This window comes from Syngnathus scovelli, chromosome 9 (genome assembly GCF_024217435.2).
Source record: "Syngnathus scovelli strain Florida chromosome 9, RoL_Ssco_1.2, whole genome shotgun sequence".
Lineage (NCBI taxonomy): Eukaryota > Metazoa > Chordata > Actinopteri > Syngnathiformes > Syngnathidae > Syngnathus > Syngnathus scovelli.
Window position 1 is genome coordinate 14,123,758 of NC_090855.1, and position 15,520 is coordinate 14,139,277.

A 15,520-nucleotide genomic window follows, 5' to 3' on the forward strand; every position below is an offset into this window, starting at 1 on the left:
GGGCGCCTGCACATTGGGGTTCACCCCGGTGAACGAGAGAATAGCCTCCCTCCGCCTTCGGGTGGGGGGACGTGTCCTGACTGTTGTTTGTGTCTATGCACCAAACAGCAGCTCAGAGTACCCACCCTTCTTGGGGTCCCTGGAGGAAGTGCTGGAGAGCGCTCCTTCTGGGGACTCCATCGTTCTACTGGGTGACTTCAATGCTCACGTGGGCAATGACAGTGAGACCTGGAAGGGCGTGATTGGGAGGAACGGCCCCCCCGATCTGAACCCGAGCGGTGTTCTATTGTTGGACTTCTGTGCTCGACACGGATTTTCAATAATGAACACCATGTTCAAGCATAAGGGTGTCCATGTGTGCACTTGGCACCATGACACCCTAGGCCGCAGTTCGATGATCGACTTTGTAGTCATGTCGCCGGATTTGCGGCCGCATGTTTTGGACACTCGGGTGAAGAGAGGGGCGGAGCTGTCAACTGATCACCACCTGGTGGTGGGTTGGCTCCGATGGTGGGGGAAGATGCCGGTCCGACCTGGCAGACCCAAACGCTCTGTGAGGGTCTGCTGGGAACGTCTGGCAGAATCTCCTGTCAGGAAGAGCTTCAACTCCCACCTCCGGCAGAGCTTTTCCCACGTCCCAATGGAGGCGGGGGACATTGAGTCTGAGTGGACCATGTTCCGCGCCTCCATTGGTGAGGCTTTGGCGGTTGCTGAGGCAAAAACCCGGGCGTGGGAGGAGTTTGGTGAGCCCATGGAGAATGACTTTCGCACGGCTTCGATGAAATTCTGGTCCACCATCCGGCGTCTCAGGAGGGGGAAGCAGTGCAACGTCAACACTGTTTACAGTGGGGATGGCGTGCTGCTGACCTCGACTCGGGACGTCGTGAGTCGGTGGGGAGAATACTTCGAAGACCTCCTCAATTCCACCTACACGCCTTCCATTGAGGAAGCAGGGCCTGGAGACTCTGAGGCGGATTCTCCAATCTCTGGGGTCGAAGTCACTGAGGTAGTTAAAAAACTCCTCGGTGACAAGGCCCCGGGGGTGGATGAGATCCGCCCCGAGTTCTTAAAGGCTCTGGATGTTGTGGGGCTGTCATGGCTGACACGCCTCTACAACGTTGCGTGGACATCGGGGACAGTGCCTCTGGATTGGCAGACTGGGGTGGTGGTTCCCCTCTTTAAGAAAGGGGACCGGAGGGTGTGTTCCAATTACAGGGGAATCACACTCCTCAGCCTCCCTGGTAAGGTCTATTCAGGGGTGCTGGAGAGGAGGGTCCGTCGGGAGGTCGAACCTTGGATTCAAGAGGAGCAGTGTGGCCGTGGAACAGTGGACCAGCTCTACACCCTCGGCAGGATCCTCGAGGGTGCATAGGAGTTCGCCCAACCAGTCCACATGTGTTTTGTGGACTTGGAGAAGGCGTTCGACCGTGTCCCTCGGGAGGTTCTGTGGAGGGTGCTTCGGGAGTACGGGGTGCCGAGCCAACTGATGAGGGCGGTTCGGTCCCTGTATCACCGATGCCAGAGTCTGGTCCGCATTTCCGGCAGTAAGTCGGATTCGTTCCCAGTGAGGGTTGGATTCCGCCAAGGCTGCCTTTTGTCACCGAATCTGTTCGAAATTTTTATGGACAGAATTTCTAGGCGCAGCCGAGGGGTTGAGGGGGTCCGGTTTGGGGACCTCAGCATCGCGTCTCTGCTTTTTGTAGATGACGTGGTGCTGTTGGCTTCTTCAGGCCGTGATCTCCAGCTCTCGCTGGAACGGTTCGCAGCCGAGTGTGAAGCGGTCGGGATGAGGGTCAGCACCTCCAAATCCGAGTCCATGGTCCTCGATCGGAAAAGGGTGGAATGCCCTCTCCGGATCGGGGATGAGATCCTGCCCCAAGTGGAGGAGTTCAAGTATCTTGGAGTCTTGTTCACGAGTGAGGGGAGGATGGAGCGTGAGATCGACAGACGGATCGGTGCAGCGTCGGCAGTAATGCGGACCCTGTACCGGTCCGCTGAGGTGAAGAGAGAGCTGAGCCAAAAGGCAAAGCTCTCAATTTACCGGTCGATATACGCTCCTACCCTCACCTATGGTCACGAGCTATGGGTCGTGACCGAAAGAACGAGAACCCCGCCCCCGCAGGCGACGATGATGGTCGAATCAGTCCTGCTTGCAGGGAGGAGTCTATATATTCGTTCATGGCTTGCTTTTCAGGGCCCGAAAGAGAATAAAGCCTCCCCTTAGGTATAGTTGAACCCGGCAGGAGTTCAATGGCGCAATCATACGGACGGTGGGGAGGTAGGGAGGTAGCCTTGGCCTTGCTGAATACCTCGGCCCATGGGTGGTAACACGCAGGGACCCCGGTTAAGTCGGGGGTTTGCGCGTCTCGAGCAGGAGGTACAGCGCGCGGGTTAGACCTGACACAGGAATCATGACAGTCGGGACCCCATCCCGTTATTTCCCCTGATCCCCAGTCTATGACGGGGTTGCGGCGTTGAAGCCATGGATACCCGAGAATGAGAGGGTTCATTGGAGAGGTCACGACATGTAGCCTTATATTCTCCTGGTGGGGACCTATCGACAACGAGACTGGTTCTGTTATGTGAGTTATTTCAAAAAGTGCCTGTCCATTGAGTGCCTTAGCTTTCACGGGGGTGTTCATCAGCTCAGTCTTTACCCCCCACCGGCGAGCAAATGCCCAGTCTATCAGGCTTTCATCTGCTCCTGAGTCTATTAGTACTTTGAGTTCTATTTCTCTTCCCAACTGTGTAATCCTGCCCTTGGGAAGCACTCGCTCCGGGGACGGAGCCGCAGAGAAGGCGCTCACCTTCAGGGTCCTCCTTACTGGACAGGAGAGAAGGAGGTGTCCGAGCTCACCGCAGTAGTAGCATCTTCCCTCTCGGCGTCGCCGTAACTTCTCCTCCTCGGTCAACTTAGCTCTGCCCAACTGCCTCGGTTCTGGCTCTTGGCGCTGCCGATCCCCGTCCAGCCTGGAGTGGTGAACGTCAGGGCCGGCTACTGGGACGAAGGCGGGGGTGGTCCTGCTTCGGTGCTTCCTCCACTCTTGCAGCCGGTTGCCAGTGCGGATAGCCAGAGCGATGAGGGCGTCGAGGTCGGTGGGAAGGTCTAAGGGGATTAGCTGATCCTGTATGGACCCAGAGATCGAACACCGTTCGCAGAGCCTTGATGAAAGCGGGGAGAGAGTGACAGGAGACGGAATCCCTGGCCCATTCCGCGGTGGCCCACGTGCGGGCCCTTCCCGTCAGATATGAAACCATGTAGGCCACCTTGGAGCGCTCGGTGGGGAAATCTGCTGGGGCCCTCTCAAAATGCATCCCGCATTCTGTAATAAATGCCCGGCTAAGGCCGGGTTCACCGGAGTAGCGCTCTGGAGGAGCCAGTCTGGCACCGCCGGTCATGGGAGCTATGGCAAGGGGAGTAACTGAGGAAGCAGCGGGTGTACTGGAAGTCGCTGCTGGTCCCGCGTTCAAGAGTGAGAGCACGTCCTGCATTTGCTGACCCAGCTGTGCTACTTGGGTGGCGACCGCTCCTCTGAATTCTTCTTGGCACTTAGCGATTCCTCGGATTTCTTTCCCCAAGTCGCCCACTTGCTTCTGGTGCTGGGCGAGCTGTGAGGCATGGGAACGCACTGCGGCGCACAGGTGCTCCGACTCTGCCGAGTCCATGACTGGCCAGTGTGTACTGTCAGGCAGGGGACAAGACGGAGGACTCGGATGCAGAGTCGTTTCTTTCTGGGATTTATTCCAGCAAGCACACTGAGCAAAAGTACAAATCAAATCGCCTCTTGCGAGGGAAAACACGTGGCAAAAAGTACAAACAAAAGGTGTCGCACTGAGGCGAGTCAAAAGGCTAAAAGTACAAATCAAAACGCCTCTTACGAGGGAAAACACGTAGCAAAAAGTACCAACTAAAGGAGTCGCACTGGGGCGAGACAAAAAGGCGATGGAGACCAAGGCACAAACAAAAGCGTCGCTCGGTGGCGAGATAAAGAGGAGGGTTCTTACAGAGAGTTCGGACATCAAGGGATCGCTGGTGGTCGGGACGAGGCAAGACACACTGGCACAAGACAAGGGGAAGACACGGACTAAATACACACAAAAGGGCGGGGACACCGGTGATGAAAATTAGTGTCGATTACGCAGGTGCACACAATTGGGATCAGGGAAGACAAGACAACCAAACACCGAGGAAGGAAACACGAACTGAAACGGAAGGGATGACAAAATAAAACCGGAAGTAAAGTTACGACAATTGACGAGACAAAAAACTGAAAAAATAAACGCGCCCGCATGACACACACAGGAGTGGAGGGGCGAGCACACAGACGCACGGACAGAAACTATGATAATTTGGAAACGATCGGGGATGAGTCGTGACAGTACCCCCACAACAAGGGACGGCTCCTGACGTCCAAAAAACCCAAACCCTCACATGGAGTGCGGGGGGGCAGGGGGGAAGCGCACCAGTCCAAATGACCCCCACTGGTCTGTGACAAAGTTTCAACCGCGCTCGGCGGGACATGGAGAGTCCGAACCGCGCTCAGCGGCAACTGGGGAAACAGAACCGCTCTTGTTGGCAACTGGGGAAACAGAACCGCACTCGGCAGAAACCCGGGGATAGAACCGCAGTCGGCGGAAACTCGGGAACAGAGCCGCACTCGGTGGGAACTCGGGGACAGAACCGCACTCGGCAGAAATTCGGTGACAGAACCACACTCGGCAGAAACTCGGGGACAGAACCGCACTCGACGGAAATTCGGGGACAGAACCGCACTCGGCGGAAACTCAGGGACATAACCGCAATCTGCGGAAACTCGGGGACAGAATGGTGGCATTAACGTAAAACTGTATCTGAAAGCTCAGCGCACGAATTACGAGAATGCTGATGTCACAGCCCACACTGGAAATTCGGCACTGATGGAAATAGAGCGCGGAGTGCGCCGGGTCCGTACTACTTAGTACATACACGCACTGACGGTATGTGACACGACCTACGGGAGTAAATGTGCAGGCGGGCGCTTCCCCCATCTATTGGGGAAACATACTAATTGCAGGGATTAGTAATGACCCAAAAAAAGTTCAATAATACAATTTATTCAGGTTTGGCGGGCCGGATTAAACGGCCCCGTGGGCCGGATGTGGCCCGCGGGCCGTAGTTTGCCCATATCTGGTCTAGATCATAGGTCGGCAACCCATGGCTCCGGAGCCACATGTGGCTGTTTCATCCTTCTGTTGTGGCTCCCTGTGACTTTGGAAAATAATGAATATTTTATAAAAATTAAATTTTATTTTAGTTTGTTCATTTCACCTATGGTCACGAGCTATGGGTCGTGACCGAAAGAACGAGATCCCGGATACAAGCGGCCGAAATGAGTTTTCTCCGCAGGATGTCCGGGCTCTCCCTTAGAGATAGGGTGAGAAGCTCGGTCATCCGGGAGAGACTTGGAGTAGAGTCGCTACTCCTCCACGTTGAGAGGAGCCAGATGAGGTGGCTCGGGCATCTTATCAGGATGCCTCCTGGACGCCTCCCTGGGGAGGTGTTCCGGGCATGTCCCACCGGTAGGAGACCCCGGGGACGACCCAGGATGCGCTGGAGAGACTGTGTCTCTCAGCTGGCCTGGGAACGCCTTGGGATCCCCGTGATGAGCTGGATGAAGTGGCTGGGGAGAGGGAAGTCTGGGAGTCCCTCCTAAAGCTGCTGCCCCCGCGACCCGACCCCGGATAAGCGGAAGAAGATGGATGATGGATGTTCATTTTAAAATATAATTCTCAATTTGAAGATTATGGTAAATTTATGACATTAAAATTAAACGTTTTTAATATTTTTACCGCCCAAAATATGCGTCACATCCGCCGATATGCGACATTCGAATTCCTGGCGTCCCTCACGTCTGGCAGCCGGCGTTTTTCCAGCACACTACCAGCGTGATTTTTTTACCCCTGCCTGGAAGGCATAAATCCAAGAAAAGGAAAATTTCTGACGATAACAGAACGTTTATCGTGGGCAGATTCTTTGGCTTTCACTGCTGATGAAACTGGTTTACCAGTCTGCTTAATATGTGGTGAAAAATTGGCAAACAACAAAAAGTCAAATGTTGCGAGACATTTCGAGAACAAACACTTGGCCTCTGCTAAAAAATATCCCAAGGGAGAGGAGCGAAAAAAGGCCGTTTCGGAGCTGATGCGGAAGGCTGATGTGAGCAGAAGTCACAGAAGTGGATTAAGATTGGAAATTCAACTACATGTGCAGGTTTCGTGGCTGCTCAGGAAATAGTCAAGCATGGGAAGCCATTTACAGATGGAGAATACCTCAAAGAAACATTTATTAAGATTTCAGAACATCTGTTCTCGGACTTCAAAAACAAAGATGAAATTTTGCAGAAAATAAAAGACATGCCTCTCTCTGCAAAAATTGTCCAAGACAGAACTGTGACGATGGCAGAAAACGTCAACAGAAAGCAGATTGAAGATAAAATTCAGCTTTGGCGTATGCAATCGCCTGTGATTTGTCCAAAGAAAAAAAGGCCATTGAACAAACTGTTCTGCCGATACGTGAGCGCTGCCGGGCCACAGGAAGAAATTATTGAATTGATACCGTTAAAAGGCCAAACACGGGGGGGAGGACATCTGCGAGGCTGGCTTGGATTGTTTAAGAACCAAAGAAATAAAGACCACCCACCTGGTGTCCGTGGCTACTGATGGGGCACCATCTATGGCGGGAGCTCAGAAGGGCTTTGTGGCTTTACTGCAGAAGTCACTGGATAGAAATTTGCTGACATTCCATTTCATCTTGCATCAAGAAGCATTGTGTGCGCAAACATTTCCTCCAGAATGCACAGAAGTAATGGATGTTGTCATTCAGATTGTTAACAAAATATAGGCAAAAGGTTTAAATCACCGTCAGTTCCACTCATTACTGGATGAGTTGGACAGCGCGTATTCTGATCTCTTGCTGCATAACAAAGTCCGGTGGCTGTCCAGAGGGGAAGTGCTGAAACGCTTTGCAGCGTGTCTGGAAGAGGTAAAAGTTTTCCTCAGCAACAAAGGGCTCGCTTTTCCTGAACTGGAACAGCCAGAGTGGCTGGAAAAACTCCACTTCGTGGTTGATATGACAGCAAACCTGAACACGTTGAACACATCTCTTCAGGGGAAAGGAGGCACAGCTCTTGCACATGCTGGAAGAGGTGCTGGGATTCGAGCGCAAATTGACAGCGTTCGCCAAGGATTTACAGCGAGGTACACTGTATCACTTCACCGCTTTGAGAGAGTTCCAACAAGCTGGCAATGCCATAAATTCACAGTATTTGCAATCTGTAATCACTGCAGTGCAAACATCATTTGGAAAACGATTCTGTGAGTTCAGAGAGGAAAAAAACACCTTATCCTTCCCTATCAAAAGTCAAAGTCAAAGTCAGCTTTATTGTCAATTTCTCCACATGCCAAAGACACACAAAGAAACCGAAATTTCGTTCCCCCCTATCCCACGGTGACAAGACATGGCCCACAACAGACAATCAAGTAAACAACAGCGTGCTGAATAAATAATGAATAAATAACACAACAAATAAATAAATAACAGGAGCAAAAAGGAGCAAGTGAGCGTACAGCAGACATTCCAGAAAATAGCGCAACAGTGCCCCACGCTACGCAGAAGGGGGTAGCGAGTTCAGGGTCCTAACAGCCTGGAGAAAGAAGCTGTTGGCGAGTCTGTTGGTGCGGGAGGGCAGGCTCCTGTACCTCTTCCCAGAGGGCAGAAGGTCAAACAAAGAGTGAGCCGGGTGACTCACATCTCTCGCAATCGAGGTTGCCTTGCGGGCGAGATGGGAGGTGTAAATGTCCTTCAGGGAGGGGAGCGAAGCACCAATAATCTTACCAGCCGTATTCACTATGCGCTGCAGGGCCTTCAAGTTCTGTTCAGTGCAGTTACCACCCCAGACAGCGATGCAACTGGTGAGGACGCTGTCAATGGTGCCACGGTAGAATGTAGACAGGACTGCCTGAGGAGCACATGCGCGCCTGAGCTTCCGCAGGAAGTACAGGCGGCGCTGAGCTTTCTTTGCCAGTGACGAGGTGTTTGCGGACCAGGAGAGGTCCTCACTGATGTGCACCCCCAGGAACTTGGTGCAGCTCACCCTCTCCACCACAGCACCGTCGATGATCAGCGGCAGGTGTTTTGTGTGACCCTTCCGGAAGTCAACAACGATTTCCTTGGTCTTGTTTACGTTCAGCAGGAGGTTGTTGTCCCTGCACCACGTGGTCAGAAGGTCAACTTCCGACCTGTACCGAGTCTCGTCGCCCTTCGTGATGAGACCCACCAGAGTCGTGTCGTCAGCAAACTTCACTATGCGGTTGTCGCTGTAGGTCGCAGTGCAGTCATGCGTCAGCAGGGTGAAGAGCAATGGACTGAGCACGCAGCCCTGGGGGGCCCCCGTGCTCTGCGTGATGCTGGCGGAGATTTTGTCGCCAGCACGCACCACCTGAGGCCTCTGACAGAGGAAGTCCAGTTGCCAGTTGCAGAGGAAGGTACTGAGGCCCAGCTCGTCGAGTTTGCAGATGAGTCGCTGCGGCACAATGGTGTTGAAGGCAGAGCTGAAGTCCACAAACAGCAACCTCACATATGAGTCCTTTCTCTCCAGGTGGGTGAGGGCCGAGTGGAGGGCAGGAACGATGGTGGCAGCCTTGAAACACGAGGGGACGATGACCTGCTGCAGGGAAACGTTAAATATGTCCGTGAAGACATCCGACAGCTCCCCAGCGCAGTCCTTCAGCGCTCGACCCGGGATGTTGTCAGGGCCCGCCGCCTTACGGGTGTCAATAGCGGCAAGCGCCCTCCTCACTCCGTCGGCAGAGAGGCGCAGGGGCTGCTCGTGTGGGGGGGAGTGGTCTTCAGCGGGCAAGGGCTGTTCTGGGCGTCGAAGCGAGCAAAGAAGCGGTTTAGATCGTTCAGCAGACGGACGTCGCCCTCACAGCTCCTCGGCGCGGGCTTTGTAGTCCGTGATGGTCTAAATGCCCTGCCTGTCCTTGAAGTGGGTGGAGACCTTGACAGCTGATCTTGAAAATGTGTCCCGTCAGAAGGCCCTTCTCGCTCAGAATCACAAATGGAGCGACATTGCAAACCTTCCCAAACAGGACAAACTTGTGTTTGAGACATGGAATGTCATCCCCGACAGCTACATAAACATGAAGAGGTATGCATTTGGGGTCCTGGCAGTCTTCGGATCCACATACATCTGTGAGCTGGTCTTCTCCAACATGAACTTTATTAAAAACAAGCACCGCTCACGCCTCACAGACATCAGCTTACGTTCCTGTTTGAAGATGAAGGTGACATCTTACAGCCCTGACGTGAAGAAGCTGTGCAGCGAGGTTCAGGAGCAAAAATCACATTAACCAGGTAAAATAAATATTTTAATTGGTTATTATTTTCCATGTGTGTGTGCGTGCATACGTGCGTGCATGCATGTATGTGTACTATAAAAGTGACATAAATACATACCGTATTTGCCGGTGTACAGGTCGACTCGGTGTATAAGTCGACCCCCTAAAATTCAACGGAAATTTACGATTTTATGATATATCCTTTGTATAAGTCGAGCTCAATTGTTGCATTATATTAAACTTCAAAATTCAATATGCGAAATTTATTGACGAAATGTGTTCAAATTCCGGGAGGCCGTGCGCATGCGGCTGTTTATAAGCACCGCGGAGGAGATCGCGGCCGGCGAGCTCGCGCACGCCACCCGGCACCAACGGGAGGCCGGAAATAGCTCCAAGCCGAGCGGATCGGCACTTTATAAGCACCGCGGAGGAGATCGCGGCGCCTCATTCGACTTCCAGCGGCCGGCGAGCTCACGCACCCGCCCGGCACATCCGGGAGGCCGTGCGCACGCGCCAAGTGGCCGAAAATAGCCCCCGCCGAGCGGATCGGCTGTTTAAGAGCACCGCGGAGGAGATCGCGGCGCCTCATTCGACTTCCAGCGGCCGGCGAGCTCGCGCACCCGCCCGGCACATCCGGGAGGCCGTGCGCACACGCCAAGTGGCCGAAAATAGCCCCCGCCGAGCGGATCGGCTGTTTATAAGCACCGCGGAGGAGATCGCGGCGCCTCATTCGACTTCCAGCGGCCGGCGAGCTCGCGCACGCCGCCCGGCACATCCGGGAGGCCGTGCGCACACGCCAAGTGGCCGAAAATAGCCCCCGCCGAGCGGATCGGCACTTTATAAGCACTGCGGAGGAGATCGCGGCACCTCATTCGACTTCCAGCGGGCCGCGCACTCGCGCACGCCGCCCGGTTCAAATTTTCTAAGTGCAACGCACAATGAGATGCATGAGAAACGGCCTTGGTTACCATCACATTTGAAGCGATGAATACGAAGTTAAATTTTATGACTCGGTGTATAAGTCGAGGTCGATTTTTTTCGGTCGATTTTGGATCGAAAAAGGTCGACCAATACACCGGCAAATACGGTAACTATAGTATATTAAGTGAATTAGTCCTTTTTTAATTCAGGAGGACAACTGGCTGCACACTCCAGTACACGCGATGGGACAGAAGCAGACTGCACATTTTTTTGGTTTGCATTGTTCTTTCAGTGCTGGTGGATAATATTTGAATAAGTTTGGATTTTTATCTCATAAATAAGAGGACAGGTGACTGCAGGCTGTTTGCATTTTTTGTTCAGTGGGTTGGGTAAGTTTGGATTTTTATTTCTTAAATACGAGGACTCAAATAGACACCGGGTATTTTATTTGAAATTAAGCATCAACTAAGTGTAAAATGCTTTTTGTTACATGCAGAAATAAAATTCTGTGTTCTCTGCAGCAGTTCGTTGATTTCATTTTAATAAATGCAATAGTTTTTTGTACATAGAATAATATATACATGCATAATATTGTCACGTGCTGGCACCACCTGCGACAGGACCACGCCCCCCTGTCAGTGGAATCGCCGTCACCTGCCACGGGCTCATGGACAGCGCTATATCAGCGCCGCCAGCGCAGACCCGAGTGTCAGTCTGTCCCGTGATGCTACGCTCATCTGTCCCTGAGAAACCACCCCAGCCAAATCGCCGCTCCAGCGCCAGCTATTCCCATCATCCCCTTCCATAATAAAGTCTCTGTCGCTACGCACTTGGCTGTACTGTCTGATCCCTTACAGTACAGACTGACCAACGCTATGCAGCCAGCGAACGACGAGACGGCATTGAGCCCACTGGAGCGAGCCGAGACCGCCATCAGCTGCCTGTCCGCCGACATCCGGAATCTGATCGAGGTTAGAGAGGGTAAGAAAGTATCAGGCTTTGATGTCTATTCATATGCGAATGAGTTAGGGGTCATAACATTTTATGACCTTTTTATGACTTGTTATGGTATCATAAATCACCCCCTTTTGAATTGGGGCGGGGTTGGGGGCATCAAGTCGTGACGGCGCCATCTTTGACTGTCACCATTTTGGTTTGCTGGCGCCATTTTTAAGATGTGGATATGTATGGGCATGTATTTTTATCAATCAAAACAGGTGCAGCATCTGAGCTAGCTTTGCTACCAGCCAGTACGTGTGGGTTGAAGGGGGCCGTTTTGTTGAGAAGGCGAAGGGGACGGGTGTTTGTGTCAGTGTGGGGGGTCACGAGAGTCGTCATTATTGGTGCCAAAGTTGTCTGGAAGAGAGTCGCATATAATTTGAGAAACAATAGTTTAGCCAAAGTTATCTGAAAGTGAGACGCATGTAATTTGACAAACAATAGTTTAGAGGATCAAGGGGGTTTTGTTGAGAAAATCATTGAAGTGTCGTCAGCATGGTGCCAAATTTATCTGAAAGAGAAAAAAATCAAGGTGTTGGCGCATGTAATTTGACAAACAATAGTGGAGTCGGCATTATTGGGGCCAAAGATATCTGATGAGGTAGAGACTGATGGAATCGTTTAATTTTGGAGGGAGACAGATGAAGCCCTCTGTTTTTATGAAGGTTGTCTAAGTTTAAAACATATCCTGATTAAAAAAAAACACGTGATACACAGAGGTGTGGTTTGAGAGAGGGGGCCGGACCTGTTGTTCATATATTACGCCAGAGTATTGGGCTGCTAGTTCATAGAAAAGAGCTAAGCTAAAGCTGTGGTGTTAAACTGCAAACCTGAAGCTCAAATCATGATAGCAGAAACGCCGGTCAGTATCCATCTTTGCCGTAAAGGCCCTGATGGTTTGCTAGATGCCCCTAGGAAGAAACAAATGTATCTAAGACGTATGCAACAAAGGCCTACAGAAAAACTTGAGCGGAGCTGGCATCTAACACCAGAGGCTCTATGGGGATTTAAATTTTTTTACGAGACTGGTGAGTTGTCTTTCTTTATGAGAAACCAAGAGAGCTCTGGATCAAACAACAGCAACTATGAGCAGGCCGGTGCATATGGTACGTTGAACTCAAATGACTGGGGTGTTTTAAATCAACTCCTGCCAAAGGTCTTGTCTGAATTTCTCAATGAATACGGGTTAGAAGGTGAGCTGAATGCAACTTGGATTTCAAAAATCACAGCCAGCGGAAGATATTTTTTCCGGCTTAAAGTTTCTCCTCAAACTGTTGATGGGACAGAAGATGAAGAGCTAATCGATCTAATGTATCTAAAACTAGAAGTGTTTAACAGCGAATGTGGAGTTTTCCAGACAATATTGAATATACCATTGACCGCATGGTATGAAAGGATGCAAGGATTTGGTGAGAGTATTACGGGACTTTTTCTATCAAGCCGTGTCTGGAAAAACGTCGTCAGGGTGAAACGTAAACTGACTTTAGATTAACTCTTACTAAAAAATTAACTTTAAACTACCCACCCCTGGCCCTCCTCAGCACACTAGACTGCGTTCCTCCTACACCCCCCCCCCCTCCTAGCCCCCCTCTTTTTCTCACTTGCAGTCACAGAAAGGTGGGGTTGTAGTCATTAACATAACTATCTAAAATGTATAAGAGCGGACTTGCAGACGCCTCTTTCACACACACACGCACGAGAGAAAGAAGATGGCTCAAAAAATGCTTGCCAGAAGACTTTTACCACGTTTTGTACCTATGGGCAATGAGCCAGGCATCACATTCTGGTCCAGCCCTGACAACTCTGATGCAGAGACAGATGATGATGCGGACACAGCTTTCATAGCGGCGCCACGGCCAAGTACAGCGACTGAACAACCGGAACCAACGCCAGCGGGGCCAGAGACAAGGGCGGAAAGGTTTGAGATTCTTCCACTGCTTACTCCCGACCCGGGCGAACGCATGTCACCGATCTGCCTCGACGATCTGCAACCCGATTCTCTCTATGGAGCTTTGTCATCAACTTTTGACGTGTTTGAAACCCCTGAAACCTCGGGGTACAACCTAGCAAGCACGACGGGGCAGCAACAGCAGCAGCAGCAGCAGCAGCAGCAGCAGCAGCAGCACCAGCAGCAGCAGAGGCCGCAATAGCATGAACCAAGGTCCTCGTCACGAGCCATCGAATTGTTTGACGATGCCTGCGCACGCTATCCTGAAAATGGCATGGATTTGCCCTGCTTGTCTGCTGCTGACATTAGAGTCATGCTCAGAGACGCAGAGGCAGAGGTGCCCGGTGATTTTGAGGAGGCTGACGACACGATTGCTGACAATGACCCCTCGCCCACAGCTGGAAACATCCCACTGATGGATCTTGAGTTTGCCGTCGTTCCTCCGGTGACTTCGACGCCTGTGAGAATCAACACACAACAGGACTCAGAGTATAATATGAGGGTAGAGCATCTTAAATGGTTGATGATCGAAGATTACACACGCCTGAAATTGATGGTGGCTCATCTTTTGTATGATGCCTTAATGAAGCATGCTAAATTTAAGTGTGACGGATGTGCTCTTGACGATCTTAGTCAGATGCACCTTGTATGTTGAGGATCAAACATTTTATTTCTACGTGAATTATGAAGCAGTGACGGCTGAGTTGTGCAATACTGACTTCCTCCACACTTTGTCGACAATGCTTTTCTATTTTAAAACCTCTGCATCTGTTATAAACATTCGCAATACTGTTTCTGCCATTCTACATGACCTAGCTCACGAGTGCAAGATCTTTGAGCGGCTCCGTATGATAAAACAAGAAGCGCGTGACACTGTGTTCAATAACAACGAAGTCGCTCTATTATTTAGAACGTTTGGAAAGACACAATGGGAGGTTTTGTGAAAAAAATATGGGCCCAGCTGATGACTACCCTAACAGTACTTCTAGATTTAACAGGGGAGCAGCTAAAGAAGTTTAAAACTCTAATAGGGTCGAAAGTAACACCATCTATGTTATCTTCATTCATGCGTTATGTTAAACCTTAGGATTTATAGAAAAACATTTTTTTACCATGTCTTTTTTATTTTTACCATGTTTTATACTTGTTTCTGTTTATTAGTAATGTTTTTAAGAACTAGTTAGATTTTTTTCTGTAATAAACTATTGTGACCGGAAAAGCGATTGTTTCTCTGTGTTTATTCAATTTAAAATCACAAGATGTCATACCTGCTTGTTTTATTAACAGCGTCACACTCTGATATCCAACAGAACTTACCTAACAATGGGTGGCGAGAGATGTCTTCAGAGACTCTATTATTGTGCTAAGAGTCCAGCTAGTTTTGGGGGAGAGACACGCCTACACAGAACAGCGGCTGTTAGCTGTAAAAACACTAACATTAAAAAAGTGAAAGCTTTTTTATCCGATCAAGATGCTTACACTTTACACAAGCCAGCTCGAATAACTTTCCCTAGGAATAAAGTTTTTGTTCGAGGGCCTATGAGACAATTTCAGTCCAGATTTATGCGATATGCAATCATTAGCACGCTACAATGACGGATGTAAATATTTATTAACCGTTATTGATATTTTCTCGAAACGGGCGTACGTACGCGTTTTGAAAGCTAAATCAGGTGCTCAAGTCACCAAAGCTTTTAAAGATGTCCTGACAGTTACAGGAGCCCTCCTACGACTTCAGACAGATGAAGGAAAAGAGTTTTTTAACAAACATTTTCAGAAATTAATGAGACAGCATAATATTATACATTTTTCCACCTGGTCCGACACCAAGGCGCAAACCGTTGAAAGATTTAACCGAACTCTAAAATCACGAATGTGGTGCTATTTCACAGCTAAGAACACACAACGATACGTGGATGTAATTCAGGATTTTATTGCCAGTTATAACAGCAGTATAAAAATGACACCGAACGCCGTAAACGAAGAGAATAAGGATATTGTTTTCACCAACCTGTACGCCAAAAATCCTGTCCGACGGGGGGACAAGTTCCGGTTCGCACCGGGTGAAACTGTGAGAATTTCCAAAATAAAAGGCAATTTTGAAAAAGGTTATTTACAAAGTTACACGGATAAAATTTTCAGAATAAGACAACGTCTCCATCGCGCTCCTCCTGTTTATAAGCTTTCAGATTTATACGGTTCACCTGTAGAAGGCAGCTTTTACGAAGCGGAATTACAAAAAGTAAAAATTTAAAAAAAATAATAATTTTCGCA

General features: G+C 50.2%; 2 long non-coding RNA genes across 2 annotated transcripts in view; both read left to right on the forward strand.

Annotated features, from left to right (window-relative positions):
* The window catches only part of LOC137840631 (uncharacterized), a 146,008-nt gene that overhangs the window by 70,977 nt on the left and 59,511 nt on the right, over positions 1-15,520 (forward strand). The gene's annotated exons all lie outside the window — the stretch shown is intronic.
* LOC137840645 (uncharacterized) lies at positions 7,954-10,885 on the forward strand. The gene is made up of 3 exons (XR_011087470.1): positions 7,954-9,188; positions 9,293-9,394; positions 10,509-10,885. It is a non-coding gene; the product is annotated as an uncharacterized lncRNA (long non-coding RNA).